This window comes from Protobothrops mucrosquamatus, unplaced genomic scaffold (genome assembly GCF_001527695.2).
Source record: "Protobothrops mucrosquamatus isolate PMUCROS unplaced genomic scaffold, P.Mucros_1.0 scaffold21, whole genome shotgun sequence".
NCBI lineage: Eukaryota > Metazoa > Chordata > Lepidosauria > Squamata > Viperidae > Protobothrops > Protobothrops mucrosquamatus.
Window position 1 is genome coordinate 217,777 of NW_015386406.1, and position 16,463 is coordinate 234,239.

At 41.5% G+C, this 16,463-nt stretch overlaps 1 pseudogene; it reads left to right on the forward strand.

Moving 5' to 3' along the window:
* Positions 1-26: 26 nt before the first annotated feature.
* Positions 27-13,201, forward strand: LOC107282949 (annotated as a pseudogene).
* Positions 13,202-16,463: the final 3,262 nt, after the last annotated feature.

Consider the following 16,463-nt stretch of genomic DNA (forward strand, 5'->3'; position numbering starts at 1 on the left):
TGTCGGGTCCTGTGAGGCGCAGAGTGATGACGTCAGAGGAGGGCGGCGGCATCGGCGGCTGCGGCGGCATCGGCGGCTGCGTCGTCGTCGCCGGAACGATAGGTCGGTTGGCTTTCCAGGACTGCAGCTCGGGCAAGGTAACCGGGTCGGTTGGGAGGTAGGCCGTACGCGACTGGGGCGGCCTCGCAGGGCCCGACAGACATCAACCTTTGATTGTCCTGATTTAGTTATTTTTGGGGATATATATAGCAAGCAGAAGGAGAAACAGAGAATTATTTTTTGGTCTGGCTTTTGATCCAGGTCAAGAAAAAATTCAGATTACTACTGTTTCGAGGCAGGAATTTAAGAGTTAAACTTTTCCCAACGCTATCTGATTTGATTTTGATTGATTCAGCTTTTATATTTGAAAATAAAACTATATAAGAAGAATTTGCTCAGAGCTCCAAAATTAATTTCTGCAGTTATTTTGTTTTTATACTTTTTTCTAGGAATTCTCTAATTCTTGGCTAATGAGAAATTTGTATTAACCACACCCTGAAAAGTGAATTAAAGCAATATTCTTAATAGTCTTCTGAATAAATTATACTAAAGAAAAAGCTCTTAGGATTACATATTGACCAAGATTCTCAGAGATGGGTTAGCTACTCATTTGCATTTATACAGTGTTAAATAAGACAAAACTATGTGAAGGGCATTTCAAGATGGAAGTAGGAAAAGGTGAAAGACCTGATTTTGTAATTCACATGTTTTACGTGTAAATTATTAATTTTGGCAGTTCACCATCTTCTTTGATCTGTAGCATCCTGGGTTTCAACTAGAAAGCACAATAAAAAACATAAAATCCTGTTTCCTTTCTGTGCCAAGTTTTACTGATAGTGGCAACAGGAGTTATAAAACTGTCCTGATCTGCCCTACAAAAAGCTAAACTTGGCACATATTGGTTTTTTTTGTTTGCTGTAACATAAATCAAGTGACTGCAGTCTTCATTCCCTATTCTTAGTCCCAGATTTTGCCATACCGACTGTCAAATGCAAATCTCCCATGATTTGCCACTTTTTTTCCTCCTCCAAAAAATTTGTACAAAGAAATTTTCCACCTTGACAGCCTTGCAAATGGCTCAATTCAGAGTTGCAAATACCTGAATCACACTGGAGATCAGAAGAATTTGGGGAGGAGCATGTGGGAAATCCAGGCCAAGCCTTCCTCTTGAGTTTAATTCAAATTCAATAATTGGAAATATGTTCTAGGGTCCTGTTACTTATGGGGAAACCTGACTCTCTTCGTTTAAATTAGGAATAGGAAAGTTAGATTTTTATCATCCATCAACCATCACTCTCAAATTACAGGTAGTCCACGACTTACAGCCACAATTGAACCCAAAGTTTTTGTTGCTAAGCAAGACAATTATTAAAAAAAAATTGCCCTATTTTGTGATCTTTCTTGCAACAGTTGTTAAGTTAGTAACATGGTTGTTAAGTAAATCTGGCTTCTTCACTGACTTTGTTGGAAGGATGCAAAAGGAAATCACATGACCCCGGGACAAGGCAACTGTCATAAATATGAATCAGTTGCCAAGCATCTGAATTTTGATCACCCAACCGTGGGGATGCTACAACAATCATAAATGTGAAAAGTAATAAGTCACTTTTTCAGTGCCATTATCACTTTGAATGGTTGCTAAACAAACTGTTATAAGTCGAGGACTGGTTGATATTCTTGTTTTGTATACCTCTTTAAAAAAAGGTAAACTATAAAATGGGTGAAAAAAGTCCAGACATTGAGGTATTATTGCAGCTAGGGCAAAATAACTATATTACTAACTGGCTATTACTGTCTAGAAATTATTAGCAGATAATAAGGGTGCTCTGAAATATAAAATAAGCACAACTGAAATTGTTCACTCAATATTTGTAGTTTTCACAAAAAACTGCTTTGGAAAAAAAACCCAGCTAACTTACCAGATGAACGTATGAGTCATCTTTCTTGCAAAGTTTTATTTTAAAGATCAGCAAAATCTTCAAAGATCACGGCATCTTTTTAGAATTAGATGCCAGAAGCTCTGAAGTAGCTCTTTTGTTTTTAAAGGAAGGAAAATCTATTATGTTTTGATGATGTATTCATATAAAATAGTTAGATGGGGAAAAGGCATTGGTGTTGTGGGTGGCTGGATATCCATGTTATGTGCAAATAATCTTGAACATCAATCTGTGATTCTGACTTACTGGTTGTTCTATTTTTCCAGTATTTTTTTTTTTACTCCAGGCAACTGCCTGGATAAGTCCCTGTAGTTTTCTTGGCAAAATTTCAGAAGTGGTTTGCTGCCTGCTTCCTATAGCTGAGAAAGAAAAATTGATTTGAGGTCACCCAGTGGCTTCTTATCCACAGTAGGACTAAAACTCTCTCAGTATATAGCCTAATGCCCTAATCACTGCACCAAACCAATGTTATGTCTTAAAATAGCCTAAATTGTAGTGGAATGAAAATATGAGTGAAAATAAAAAAAGGCTGCTATTAAAATAGAACACACAGAAAGATAAAATAATAGCAAAAGCAAAGAGGCATTTCTATTGATTCCTGGTTAGATTAAGAATCATGGAAAGATTTAACTGCCAGAATTTACCGTGTTTCCCTGAAAATAAGACCTATCTCAAAAATAAGCCCTAGCATGATTTTTTGGGACTGGGCCTAATATTAGCCCTACCCAAAAATAAGCCCCAGCTACGATAGGATCGTCAACCAGATGGGGGGTATGGTCAGCTGACATTGCTCACATTAGAGACTCTATGAGGGGAAGAAGATTTCTTCACACACACCCCTTATCTTCTTTTCTCCCCAAACAATTACCACCTGCCTGTTTAAGGCACTGCAGAAGGAGCTGAAAGGGAAGAAAATGCCTCTTCAGCTGTCTGTTCTTACCTAGATTGATTTCAGAAGCTGCTGCTGCCGCCACCAGGCCAGCCCCAAGGCTAGGCTGCTGGGCCTGCTGCACCTGCTGCTGCTGGGGGCCTTTTCCCTGCATGATTTCAGCGGGCGTCTGACAAGTGGAGGGAAGAAGTTCCACCTCCTTCCAGCTGCCTAGCATCACCTCATGGCAATGGCACCAGTTCACTGGATAGGATGGGATGGGCAGAAGATGAGCCGGTGGCAGCAGCCGGCACCAGAGCAGCCACAGATGAGATAGAGGTCCAAAGTGGCCAGGGGCAGCCCTGCACCTACCTTGCACAGCCAGCATGAGAGCTGCAGGGCCCACTAGGGCCCAAAGAACACCAGGCTCAGCCCATATCCTGGCACCTGCAGCATCGAGCAGGCATGCAGGCTGGTGCTCAGTAGACTGAAGATGGAGGGGCAGGTGGTATGGTTCCACTGACATCCACTAGCAAAGGGGCCCTGGCAAGCCAGCAGCAGGGGGGGTGCTCCAGAAGTCATTCGGTAGATCTAAGTTGACTCGCCCCACGCCAGGCAGGCGCACCCCAGTAGGAGTGAGAGCAGCATGGCCAAGAGAGCGAAGAGTCCCTTAGAGGCCAGAAGCGATAGAGGCAGCCATTTGGTGCTCACTGCACCCAAGAAATGTCCCAGCAGCAGCAGGCCAGCAGGCAGGGCGGGCGAAGGCTGGGGTGTGCCGACAGCTTGGGTCAATTGGCCAGGCAAGCAAACGGTACGAGGGAGAGGTTGGGGCTAATGGTAGCAGTGCCCCCACTCTCTTTGGCCCCCATGCTCTCTGCCTCCTATATGTGAAAAAAATAAGACATCCCCTGAAAATAAGACCAGTGCCTCTTTTGGAGGCCAAAAAAAATATAAGACCAGGTCTTATTTTTGGGGAAACATGATATCTGCAAAGTTTCAGGTTGTTCAGTCTGATAAGATCTATGAAGCAAAGTTTGTGCTGACCTTTTTATTTCTATATACTGAATTACATTACTGGGCAACAAAATATATAGTTATCTTAATTAATGGGCAACAGAGTAATACTCCTAAGATATCTTCCCTTCCTTTCCAAAGTTTATGTATCTCACATAAACTTATCCACCCACTTCCCATATCACCCACTTTAACTATTCTGAACAACTAAGAGAAAATACATGGGAAGGAAAATAAAGTAAGAAAATAAAGTCATATAAAAAAGAGAGAACATGAAATTAAGCTTTGTCTATCAATGACTGACTCAGCAGTAGAAAATTTACATAATGTTAACATGTTAATGATTAGATTAATATAATACTCTAGGCCAAGAATTGCTGTCTTCAGAGCAAATACATTAATATGGACAATGTGTTTTTATAGTTTGCTTAGTTTTGGTAACCATGAAAATAAAAACTCATATAAATAAGGGAGTCCATTTTATAAGACTTTTTGATGTTTTGATTAAAGTGAGTGTTACCTGATATTTAAATAACGGTGATTTATTAAAATGTTTTTCTACTGCTACTGTATGCTGCCATTTTCACTCTTAACTATCTTTGGGACATGAATGCTACAAAACAGATTTGAAACTTAAATACAGTATTCCCAACTCAAAAGCTTGCTGCTAATGAGAAGTTTCATCTAGTAGTTAAGGCATCAGGCTAGAAACTGTGAGTTCTAGTCCCATCTGTTCATGAATTAATTTGTTCAGGAGACTGTGAGTTCTAGTCCCATCTTAGACACAAAGCAAGCTGACTTGGCCAGTCACTCTCTTTCAGCCCTAGGAAGGAAGCAATGGCAAGCCACTTCTGAAAAATCTTGCCAAGGAAACCACAGTGACTTCTCAAGTCAATTTCCATATATAAGACCCGTCCATAGCAGAAAAAAAGCGAGAATAAGGGCATGCAAAACAAAACATCTGAACACCATACAATATCAGGAAAATCCTTAAGGCAGATCTGGAAATGGACCAACATGGATGAACTCCTTGTAGTTCCAGTCCTCAAATATTTTCCTAATGGGAAAGAACAACTTGAAAACAATCCCAGATGTATTTGCTCATAGACCATTGTGCTGTTTGTAATACCTAAGGTGTGGAAATATTGTTAAAGGTTCCAGTTCTGATCTTGTACTATTCTTTTTCCTAAAATGTCAAGCTTTTGAAAAGGAGCATCATTTTCCTTAAAAGCTATTCATTTATCTGGAATGTTGGCATGCAGATTTGGGTTTTCTTGAGACTGAAACATTGCCAAATGTGATTTGTGAGGGGGACAGGAAGCAGACAATTGTTATGCTTAGGCAGTGTTTCCCACCTTAGCAATTTTAAGATGTGTGAACTTCAACTCTCAGGATTCTGAGTTAACATTTCCAAAGTTGACAAATATTAGCTTAGGCTTATAGTCAGTAAGACAAGAATCTGCACAAACCTGGGATCCTAGGTCATGGATGTCGAAATCAGTCCATTCAGCCACTACTTCTTAGTCAAGGATTTAATACAAAAAGTACTTAAGATATCTAGCAGATTTATTAAAGGAAAAAATATAGAAAATACAGGCCTGAAGACATGATTTTGTTGATTGGTCTAGGGACCCAATCGGCAACTACATAACTAAAGGTGGCTATTGGACTAATTAGCTGACTTCAGCTTCTCTCTGCACTTTCTGCTCCCCCTCCGTCCATCTTCTTTAATTTCATATTATTGTACTTTATTTGTTTATTTAATAATAATAATAATAATAATAATAATAATAATAATAATAATAATAATAATAATAATAATAATAATATAGTTGGAAAAGACCTTGGAAGTCATCTAGTCCAACCCCCTGCTTAGGCAGGTAACCCTATACCATTTCGGACAAATGGCTGTCCAGTTTCTTCTTAAAAACTTCCAGTGTTGGAGCATTCACCGCTTCTGGAGGCAGGTTGTTCCACTGGTTAATTGTTCTAACTGTCAGGAAGTTTCTCCTTAGTTCTAGGTTGCTTCTCTCCTTGATTAGTTTCCATCCGTTGCTTCTTGCCTTGCCTTCAGGCGCTTTGGAAAATAGCTTGACTCCCTCTTCTTTGTGGTAGCCCCTGAGATATTGGAACACTGCTATCATGTCCTCCCTCGTCCTTCTCTTCATTAAACTAGAGTCTAGACATACCCAATTCCAGAAACCGTTCCTTATATGTTTTAGCCTCCAGTCCCCTAATCATCTTTGTTGCTCTTCTCTGTACTCTTTCTAGAGTGTCAACATCTTTTTTACATCGTGGTGACTGTTGTGTCCTGAGCTTGCAAAAGCAAGCTCAGGACGTTGCATTGGTCCCGGGCATTCCAAAGCTGCCCGGGACCTGACAGAGCGGCGCCAGCCTTGTGCGCAAGCGCAAGGCGCGAAATGCTCTGTTCCTATTGGTTGACATTGTCCAGGTTTCAAGGCATATAAAAAGGCCTGCGTGCCTTGTTGCTTTTGCTTTGGTTGTTGTGGAAGAGAATAAAGCGTTTTGTTTAATATCGCCATGTGTCTTCATTACTCCCCTGCGAACGAAGTACACAACACTGGCAACGAAGGTGGGATTCCTTTGCAAGCTAAAACAAAGATTTAAGACTTACCCAGCAAGTCTGAAGAGGGGAAGACGGCATTTGAATCAGCATCCCAGCCTGCCAGTATAGCGTCGCTGGAGGTTGAGCTCAGCTAAAGAACCCTTTCCCCAAATTACAGCCTGCAAAAGAAGCGAGTGGTGAAGGTCGTAAAGTTTACGATGTCAAAGATTGGCCGTTTGACTGATTTCGATGTCTTCCACCCAGAGAGATGGAATTCCTACGTAGTACAGGTGGAGAATTATTTCAGAGTGAATCAGATTAGAGAAGATGGCCTGAAGGCAGCAACTCTTTTGTGTGCCTGTGGACAAGAAGCTTTTGACATCGCAGAAAATCTGGTGGCCCCTGCACCTCTGGAGTCAGTAACATATGCTGACTTGAAGAAAATGTGAGGGAGCATTTCCAGCCGAAGCTATCCGTCATTGCTTGGAGGCAAGCTTTCGAGCAGAGAGACCAGAGGCCGGGTGAATCTGCTGTGGACTTTATTGCGGCCTTAAGGCAAGCAGCCAGACCGTGTGAGTTCAAAGATCTAGAAGAGAGGCTGCGAGATAGATTTGTCTGTGGCTTAAGGAGCAGAGACTTACAGCAAAAGCTGTTTGCGAAAGAAGATGTCTCCTTCCAAGATGCATTGCGAGAGGTGGCAGCTGAGGAAGCAGCAGGCAGGGCTGTGAAGGCCTTGTGCCTCACCAGGAATCCTCCTGACACAACTACCGTCCATCAAGAGGACGCTCGAGAAGGATCAGAGGAGGATCCTGAAGAAGAGGTTGACAGACTTCATCAGGCGGCAGAAAGAAGGCAGAAGAGTCATCTGGTCAAGACCCCAGCAGTGCTTCAATGCTTCGGGTGCAGAGGATGCCACAAGCAAGCTGATTGCAGGTTCCGCTCCGCCATTTGCAGGGCGTGTGGCAGGCAAGGCCACATCGCATCCGTCTGTTTGGGTCACCAGAAGGTTCAACCTCAGGAAGAATTGCTTCCAAAAGGTACCAGGGTCCCCAGCCAAAACAGGGTGGGTTTCTGCGTGTCGCGCAGGAGTATTCTAACAACAGGAACACACAAGCCCCTTAAAAAGAAACTGTCCATTAACGTAAGATTGCAAGGGGTTCCCTTATGGATGGAGTTAGACACTGGGTCCGCTCTTTCTATTATTTCCATTACTACTTTTAATAAGATTTGTAGCTGTAGTGGCCTTCGAGCCAAACTCAGGCCATCAAATATAATACTCACTGATTTTCAAAATTCTATGGTGTGCGTTAAGGGGGAGGCCACCCTTAAGGTACAGTATAAGGATTTTGAGGGTCCCCTAGGTGTGGTAGTTATTGGGGGTGAACGTACGAGTCTTATTGGACTTGATTGGTTCGAGGCTCTGGGAATCCAGGTAACTGGGCTGCACAGCTTGCAAATGCTGGGCCTTGCAGAAGTCTGCAGGGAGTTTGCAGATGTGTTTAGTTCAGAGCTAGGATCCTACAAAGGGCCTCCCATCTCGCTGCGGTTAGACCCAACCATCACACCCATCAGGGTTAAGCCAAGGAGGGTACCTTTTGCCCTCAAGGGTAAGATTGATGCTGAGCTGGACAAATTGCTCCAGCAAGGCATCCTAGAACCTGTGGATTCTAGTCCATGGGAAACACCCATAGTAACGCCTCTAAAGGCTAATGGGGAAATACGTATATGTGCTGATTACAAGTGTACACTGAACAAGGTGTTACAACAGCATGCCTATCCAGTTCCTGTTGTAAGCCACATTCTGGCCTCCCTCAAGTGGGGGCGCATTTTTGCGAAGCTTGGCCTGGCACAGGCCTATCAACAGCTACCTGTTGATGAGGCAGCTGCAGAGGCCCAGACCATTGTAACGCACAGAGGGGCCTTCAAGGTCAAGAGACTGCAATTTGGGGTAAATGTAGCCCCTGGAATATTCCAAAGTGTCATGGAGAGTACACTTCGAGGTATTCCTGGGATCTGTCCCTACTTTGATGACGTCCTCATTGCTGGGGAGCCATCTCAAAATTTAGCAGAGAGGTTAAGGGCTGTCTTGATTCGTTTTCGAAAAGCAGGCCTTAAGCTAAAGCAGGATAAATGCAAGATAGGAGTCACTTCCACTGACTTCTTAGGTTTCAGGATTGATGCCCAAGGCATTCACCCTGCTGAAGCTAAATTACAAGCCATTCAACGGGCCCCAAGCCCCAAGTCCAAGAGTGAGTTGCAAGCCTTCTTGGGGTTATTAAATTTTTACCATGCATTTCTCCCACATAAAGCTGCAGTGGCAGAGCCATTACACAGGTTCTTAGACAAGCAGGCTCATTGGCAGTGGACTAAAGTCCATGAAAAGAGTTTAAATGAGGTTAAGGCCTTGCTCACTTCTAATGATGTGTTAGCTCATTTCAATGAGCAACTGCCTGTTTGCATCGCTTGCGATGCATCTTCTTATGGGGTGGGGGCTGTACTTAGCCATCTGAAGGCTGATGGGACACAGGTCCCTGTAGCCTATTATTCAAGGACCCTGTCTTTTGCAGAGCGAAATTATGCTCAAATTGACAGGGAAGCCTTGGCCATAGTGGCTGGCATAAAGAAATTTCATGATTTCCTTTATGGCCACCATTTCACGGTCTATACTGACCATAAGCTCTTGCTAGGGTTGTTTACCACCAATAAACAGACCCCACATATCATTTCCCCTCGTATGCTGAGATGGTCAATTTTCCTGTCAGCATATGACTACACATTAGTTCACAAACCTGGAAAAGAAATGGGCCATGCAGATGGCCTGAGCAGATTACCACTGAACCAGTTAGAGCCAGATCCTGCTCCAGCCATTAATATTCTCTCCATCCAGGAGTTGCCTGAGTGCTAGGGACGTGGCTGCAGAAACTGCCACTGATCACACGCTTACATGCGTGTTGACATGGGTAATGTCAGGATGGCCTGACAAGTGCCCAGATACTGAGTTCCAAAGCTTCTGGCACAAGAAGCATGAGTTTTCCACTTTCAACGGTTGCCTGTTATGGGGTAGCAGGGTAGTGATCCCAGCCTCATTGAGGTCTAGAATCTTGATCTCTCTGCATGAGGGACATCCTGGTATAGTCAGGATGAAAGCGCTTGCACGCAGCCATCTTTGGTGGCCTGGGTTAGATAAAGCCATTGAGGCCCAGGTGCAAGGGTGCCAAGTGTGCCAACAGTCACAGCCTGAAATGCCTCAGGCCCCAGTACATAGGTGGGAGGAAACTCAAACCCCATGATCTAGGGTGTATATCAATTATGCTGGGCCCTTTCAGGGGCAATGCTTCCTGGTTGTTGTTGATAGCCATTCCAAGTGGCTAGAGGTTGTTCCTGTTTCCTCCACAACTACTGCCAGGACCATCCAGGTGTTGAGAGGAATTTTTGCTTCACACGGTCTTCCAGATGTTCTGGTTTCTGATAATGGTCCTCAATTTACATCTTCTGAGTTCCAGGCTTTCCTTCAAGCCAACCTGATTCGGCATGCAGCATCGGCTCCCTTCTATCCATCCTCCAACGGACAGGTAGAGAGAATGGTGCGCACCACCAAGGATGCTCTCAAGAAACTGACCTATGGTAACTGGCATCACAGGTTAGCAGATTTCCTTCTTGCACACCGCACCACACCATGCACAGCCACTGGGAAGAGCCCTGCTGAACTCCGCTGGGGTCGCCGACTCATGACTGCAACCTGACCGGGTGGCTTCACAGGTGTCACAACTGCAGGTACTAGGAGACTCCAAGTGGGCAATCCGGTTTGGGCTAGAAACTATGGGCCTGGACATCTATGGGTCACAGCTGTGGTCTGCAAGGTCTCAGGGCCGTTATCATACGAAGTTGCCTTGGGTGACGGCCGCATGCTTCGCAGGCACATAGACCAACTGTGTTGGAGACTGGACTCTCACCCTTCCACTCCTGGCTCTGCTCTGGGGGGGGGAAGGAGGACCATAATATGCATTCTGGGTTGCAGTTTTCCAGGCCTAACAGGCCCTCACTAGCTGTTACAGAGGCTGCTTGGGAGCCATCCCAAGGTTCCGCAAGTGCTCCATATAGGAATTCATTGGATAGGGAATTATCCCACACATCCATAATTACTCCAGACAGGGAGTCACACCGGGGGTATCCACAGTATCCACATATGACAGATAGTGCTCCAGACAGGGAGACTAACCGGGAGTATCCACACATATCACAAACTACAAGAGAAAGGGAATTCCACCGGGGGCACTTGCCAAATTCCGCAATTGCTCCCAAAAGGAAGTCACCAGCAACGGGGGTTACCATAGGAGTGACTCCTGACTCTGGCACCTTTGACTCGTGCTTGGGGGCCACTGAGTACTGGGGCACTTCCGCTACCCAGATCTCTCCATCTGCTGGCCATGGGCTTGAGGAACAGTGTTCCCAAGAGGGGTCCATTGTGGGCCTGGGGACTTCCACCCCTCCAAGGTATGCTGGCTTGGACTTAGAGGGTCCAGCCAGCTAGCAGCTGGGCAGGTCAACTGGGTATTTGGGGCAGCAAAGTCCTTGCCTGCCTAGCCTGGTAGGCGAGCAGGTAGGCCAGGCACCCTCACCAGGGTTACCGGGGAATCCTGAGCAGGCAATCTGTACGGCCGTTAGAAGGTCGCAGCGGGCTAAGTGCATCTGAGAGATTTTGTGAGGTCACTGTCAAATCATGAGAGCCGGCTCAGGGTTCCTCTGATTAATGGAGATAAATTATAAGTAGGTCATCTGTATTCGTTCATTGATTTCGGATACAATTATTCCCAAAAAAAGATAACTATCAAAGGGGGCTCACCTGAAGGCAGCCTTGTATATTCCACACTCCTTGCATTTGAATAATGCAATTGGGGGTCTCGCTCCCCTTGCTTGACGTACATGCGTGTACGAGAAGTATATTCCATCTAGGGGGGAGGGGTGTTGTGTCCTGAGCTTGCAAAAGCAAGCTCGGGACATTGCATTGGTCCCAGGCATTCCAAAGCTGCCCGGGACCAGACAGAGCGGCGCCAGCCTTGTGCGCATGCACAAGGCGCGAAACGCTCTGTTCCTATTGGTTGACATTGTCTGGGTTTCAAGGCATATAAAAAGGCCTGCGTGCCTTATTGCTTTTGCTTTGGTTGTTGTGGAAGAGAATAAAGCGTTTTGTTTAACATCGCCATGTGTCTTCATTACTCGCCCGCGAACGAAGTACACAACAGTGACCAAAACTGGATGCAGTATTCCAAGTGTGGCCTTACCAAGGCATTGTAAAGTGGTATTAACACTTCACGTGATCTTGATTCTATCCCTCTGTTAATGCAGCCTACCACTGTGTTGGCTTTTTTGGCTGCTGCAGCACACTGCTGGCTCATATTTAGGACTCCAAGATCCCTCTCACAGTTGCTACTATTGAGCAAAGTAAAACCTATACTATACCTGTGCATCTGGGCTTTTTTGCCTAAATGAACCTTACTTTTTTCACCATTGAATTTCATTTTTATTGTTGTATTCCTTTGCTATGGTTATGTTTACATTTTTTATCTTTTTTTTTGTTTTACATTGTAAGTCAGCCAGAGTAGCACCACAGTGAGACCAGCAGCAAATAAATTTAACAACTAAATTAATAAATTTGTGAGAAACTTACCACCAGAGTTTAGAAGTAGAGAAAACTAAAAACAAAGGACATGGTTAATTGGAAATGATAACCCTGATTATGAGAGCAGCTATCCCCTTTCCTGTTTCTTGAAAGCTGCCTAAATTGCAGATCCTGCTATCCCTGTCAGTACAAAATGTTCCTGAACTTGTCAAGGCAAGTGAGCAACGCTGCAAGACCTCTTCTGTTTCATTCAGATTTTCTGTATTAGAGAATTTGCCATTTCTAGCAAGTTTTTTTTTTTTAATATTAGTTCAAACTCTGGGACTTCTCACATGATTGGGTCATCTTATTTGGAAGTAGTGTAATGTGGTATATGGCCATAAGTGCACACTCTCAGGAAAGATTTGGAAATAAAGGATGTAAACTAAGATGCATTGAGAGAGTTCATCATCTGTTTGGCCTTTAAACACCTCAAAGTCCCTTGTTAATATATGCTTACAATATTTTATTTCTTCTTATTTCTTTAGCATGCAGTATCTAATTCAAAATGGGCATCTTTCCTTTTTGGTTTAATATATTGTTTATGGCCAGAAATAGTCTTTGGAGGGTGTCATATTTTCTGTGGTGTGCTTGGAGAATATTCCTTCCACATTTTCCCCCCGTTTTTCTTCTACAGCTTGATGGTAAAAAGATTGCCGTGGATGTTTTTTTACCACATGCTGTTGGAAGAGGCAGCTGTAGAAGGTAGCATAGCTATGAAGTGACAAAGGACTGTGTGAAAGTATTTATAGTTCCCTCGAAGGTTTGAAGTTCTTAACTTTTTTTCTGGCTGTTCATATTAAAATCCAAAGGAAAACATGAGAAGAGAGTTCCTCTCATGAGCCATTTTTCAGATTGAAAAATATAGGCAATTCAGTAGACAGAATTAGCAGCGCCATCAGGAAGACAAGAGGAGGGGAAGAGTGATGCAAACAACATCTGAGTGGTGCCTTGCAAACCCTGCCCCCTTTTCTACATCTATTGCTATGTCACACAGTCCTCCACAGAGTGGAGTTCAGAATGATGAAAGCAGAGAGCCTGAAGATGTCCCAGACACAGTGATGCTGCCAGAAGAATGCATAGACAATCATATTGCAGCAATGGAGGCTTTGACATGATAAACCACTTTGTAACTCTTTCTGTAGTACCCCATTAATAACCCACCATCATTTTTTTTCACTTTTGCTAATTAATAAATACCCCTCTTCCTTAAAAGCATTATGTATATGGTTGCAGCTTAACAGCTATGAGGTAGATAGAATTAGGGTTTCAACAAATGGAGATGGCCTGTCCACAAGCTCCATTGATTCACAATATGTCAGGAAATGAAACTAGTCCCTTAGGAGCTCTAAGTATACTGCAGCTGAGCCAGAAGGAAATAGGCTGAGTTGCTGAATGAGAGCAACAGGAGCACAAAGCCATTTCTGGAGAGACACAGAATGAAGTAGAAAAACAAGATTCCTAGCTTTTTTTTTTTTTTTTACATAGGAAAACTAAGAGTTCAGCATAGTATTAATTGAAAATCTCTTCTGCAGTACATACAATATCTGCAACAGTATTTTTTTCTGTGATATACACATGAAATGCTCTTATCATAAACAGGAAAGAAGATATAATAATAATAATAATAATAACAACAACAACAACAACAACAACAACTGTGAGAGGGATCTTGGAGTCCTAATGGATGATCATTTAAATATGAGCCAGCACTGTGCTGCAGCTGCCAAAAAGGCCAACACAGTGCTGGGCTGCATTAACAGGGGGATAGAATCAAGATCACGTGAAGTGTTAATACCACTTTACAATACCTTGGTAAGGCCACACTTGGAATACTGCATCCAGTTTTGGTCACTAGGATGTAAAAAAAATGTTGAGAGTCTAGAAAGAGTACAGAGAAGAGCAACAAAGATGATTAGGTTTCCTCAGTTGAGGAAAACAATATTTTGTAACTTTAAAAAAAGCTGAGTTTCTTTTCTTGATCTTGTCTAGAGAGAGGATAGTAAATGGCTAGTTATATGATACTTGATTTTCATTCAAGAATTAAAAACTTTTATTTGAGAGTAATTCTCCTTAAAGTTATAGTCCTGTTCCAACTATTAAACTTGTAAATTATCTTTTATGGATAGGATGGCATATGTTTAATTTTGCCTTTTTTCTACTTCTGCAGTCAAGGATAATGCATAAAAAGAGCATAATACATACATGTTAATAAAATTAACATTATGCTTACATGGGAAAACTATAATTACTGTACATCATTGAATATATTGACTCAGTCCATATATATTTGAGACTGCTTGAAATTAAAAGCTGTAAAATAAACACATAATAAAAGTCATGGAACTGAATATTTTTTTAAAAGTTCTTTTTTTCTACAAACATGTGAGTATGAGACATAAATGTTTGATTTTATGAACCTGCCTTTACATTATCAGCCTGATTGTACTCTCTCATTTACATTTCTTTTTAAACTTTTTTGAAAGAAAAAAAAGAAGCAAAGGCCTTTTAAACAAATGCATTCAATACTCATTGGTCCTTAAACCTACAAATAATTCTATGCAAAAAGTGCATAATGAGGTATTACTTAAAGCCAAATTACCAAATACATGGATAGAAACAAATATTACATTAATATCCAAAGCAGACTCAGACTTTAACCTGATAAAGAACTACAGAGCAATATCTCTACTAAATGTGGATTATAAAATTTTTGCTTCAATAATAGTAGAAAGACTAAAGAGATTCTTGATTAAATTTATACATTCAGATGAAAATGGATTTTTACCAGAGACAAATAAAGAATAATTTAAGAATGATTTTAGACACATTGGAATATTACAAAACGCCCCCAGGGAAACAAATGGTTTTAATTTTTTTAAATGCACAGAAAGCCCTTGACAATGTCAGTTGGCAATTTATGGTTCAACAACTAAACCATATGGATTTTGGAGAAAATTTTATGAATATAATTCAAACAATTTATCATAGACAAACGGCTAAAATAATTGTGAATGGAGATTTCACAGAGAGTTTCAATATTAAAAAAGACACAAGATAAGGGTGTCCATTATCCCCACTATTATTTATCTTAACTCTGGAAGTGTTGAATAGGAATGTTAGACAGGATCCAGAAATCAAAGGAATGGAGATAAAGATGAAAAGTACAAACTACAAGCATTTGCAGATGTCTTGGTATTTATATTGGAGGATCCGTTAGAGACAAGTCCTAAATTATTAGCAAAGATTGAAGTAGCAGGACTGAAAATCAATAGAGAAAAGACTAAAATTATAGCTAAAAACCTCACAGATAAACAAAAAAACCAACTATCAGTAAAAACAGACCTTCAAGTAGTTAAGAAAGTTAAATACTTGGGGATATATTTAACAGCAAGATGTGCAACTAAAGATTATGTAAAATTATTAAAACAAAACTAGACTTGGAAAAATGGAAAATTCTACAGCTATCAATCTTGAGAAGAATAGTGACTGTGAAAATAAGCATTTTACCAAAACTATTCTTTTTATTTCAACAATACCAATAAAAATTGACAAATTTTTTTTGATGAATTAAATACATCGATATTGAAATTTATCTGGCAAGGAAAAAAGCTAGAATTAGACTGAAAACGTTGCAAGAAGCAAAAGAAAACGGAGCCTTTGGGCTACCAGACTGGGTCATGTACTATCAAGCAGCCGCACTAACATGGTTAAAAGAATGGATAACTCTTAGAAAGAAAAGACTATTATTCATAGAAGGGCATGACCTACAACTTGGATGGCATGCTTTCTTATGATATGGGAAGAACAAATACTTTCAAAACCACTATGTAACTTTTGACATGAGAAAAGGTAAAATCAAGAACTTACATGAAAATACCAGGATGGATTTCGACAATGGAAGTATTCGTACACCCAATCTTAATTATTAATGATAAACTTGTGACTTATAAAGATATTTTGAATACTGATGGGAAACTACAAACCAGACAAGAATTGGAAGAACAGGTCATTGAGCTATCATAGTGGCCACATCTGCAAATGCAGATGAGATATGAGAAAGATGCAAAAATATATGGTTTTTACAAAGAGCAGACAACGTTAGACCAGCTACTATTGTCACCAGATGACAAATTGATTAAGAAACTGTACAGTTTTTTGTTAAATTTAAAGATGGAAGATGAACAAGTTAAAGAAACTATGATAACTTGGGCAAAACACTTTGGGCACAATGTAGAGTTAGAAAAATGCAAAACTTATGGGAAACAAACTACAAAATAGCAAGGGCAGCTACTTATAAAGAAAATTTATATAAAATGTTCTATAGATGGCATTTACGACCTACAAGACTAGCAAAAATGTTTAAAAATATGTCTAGCA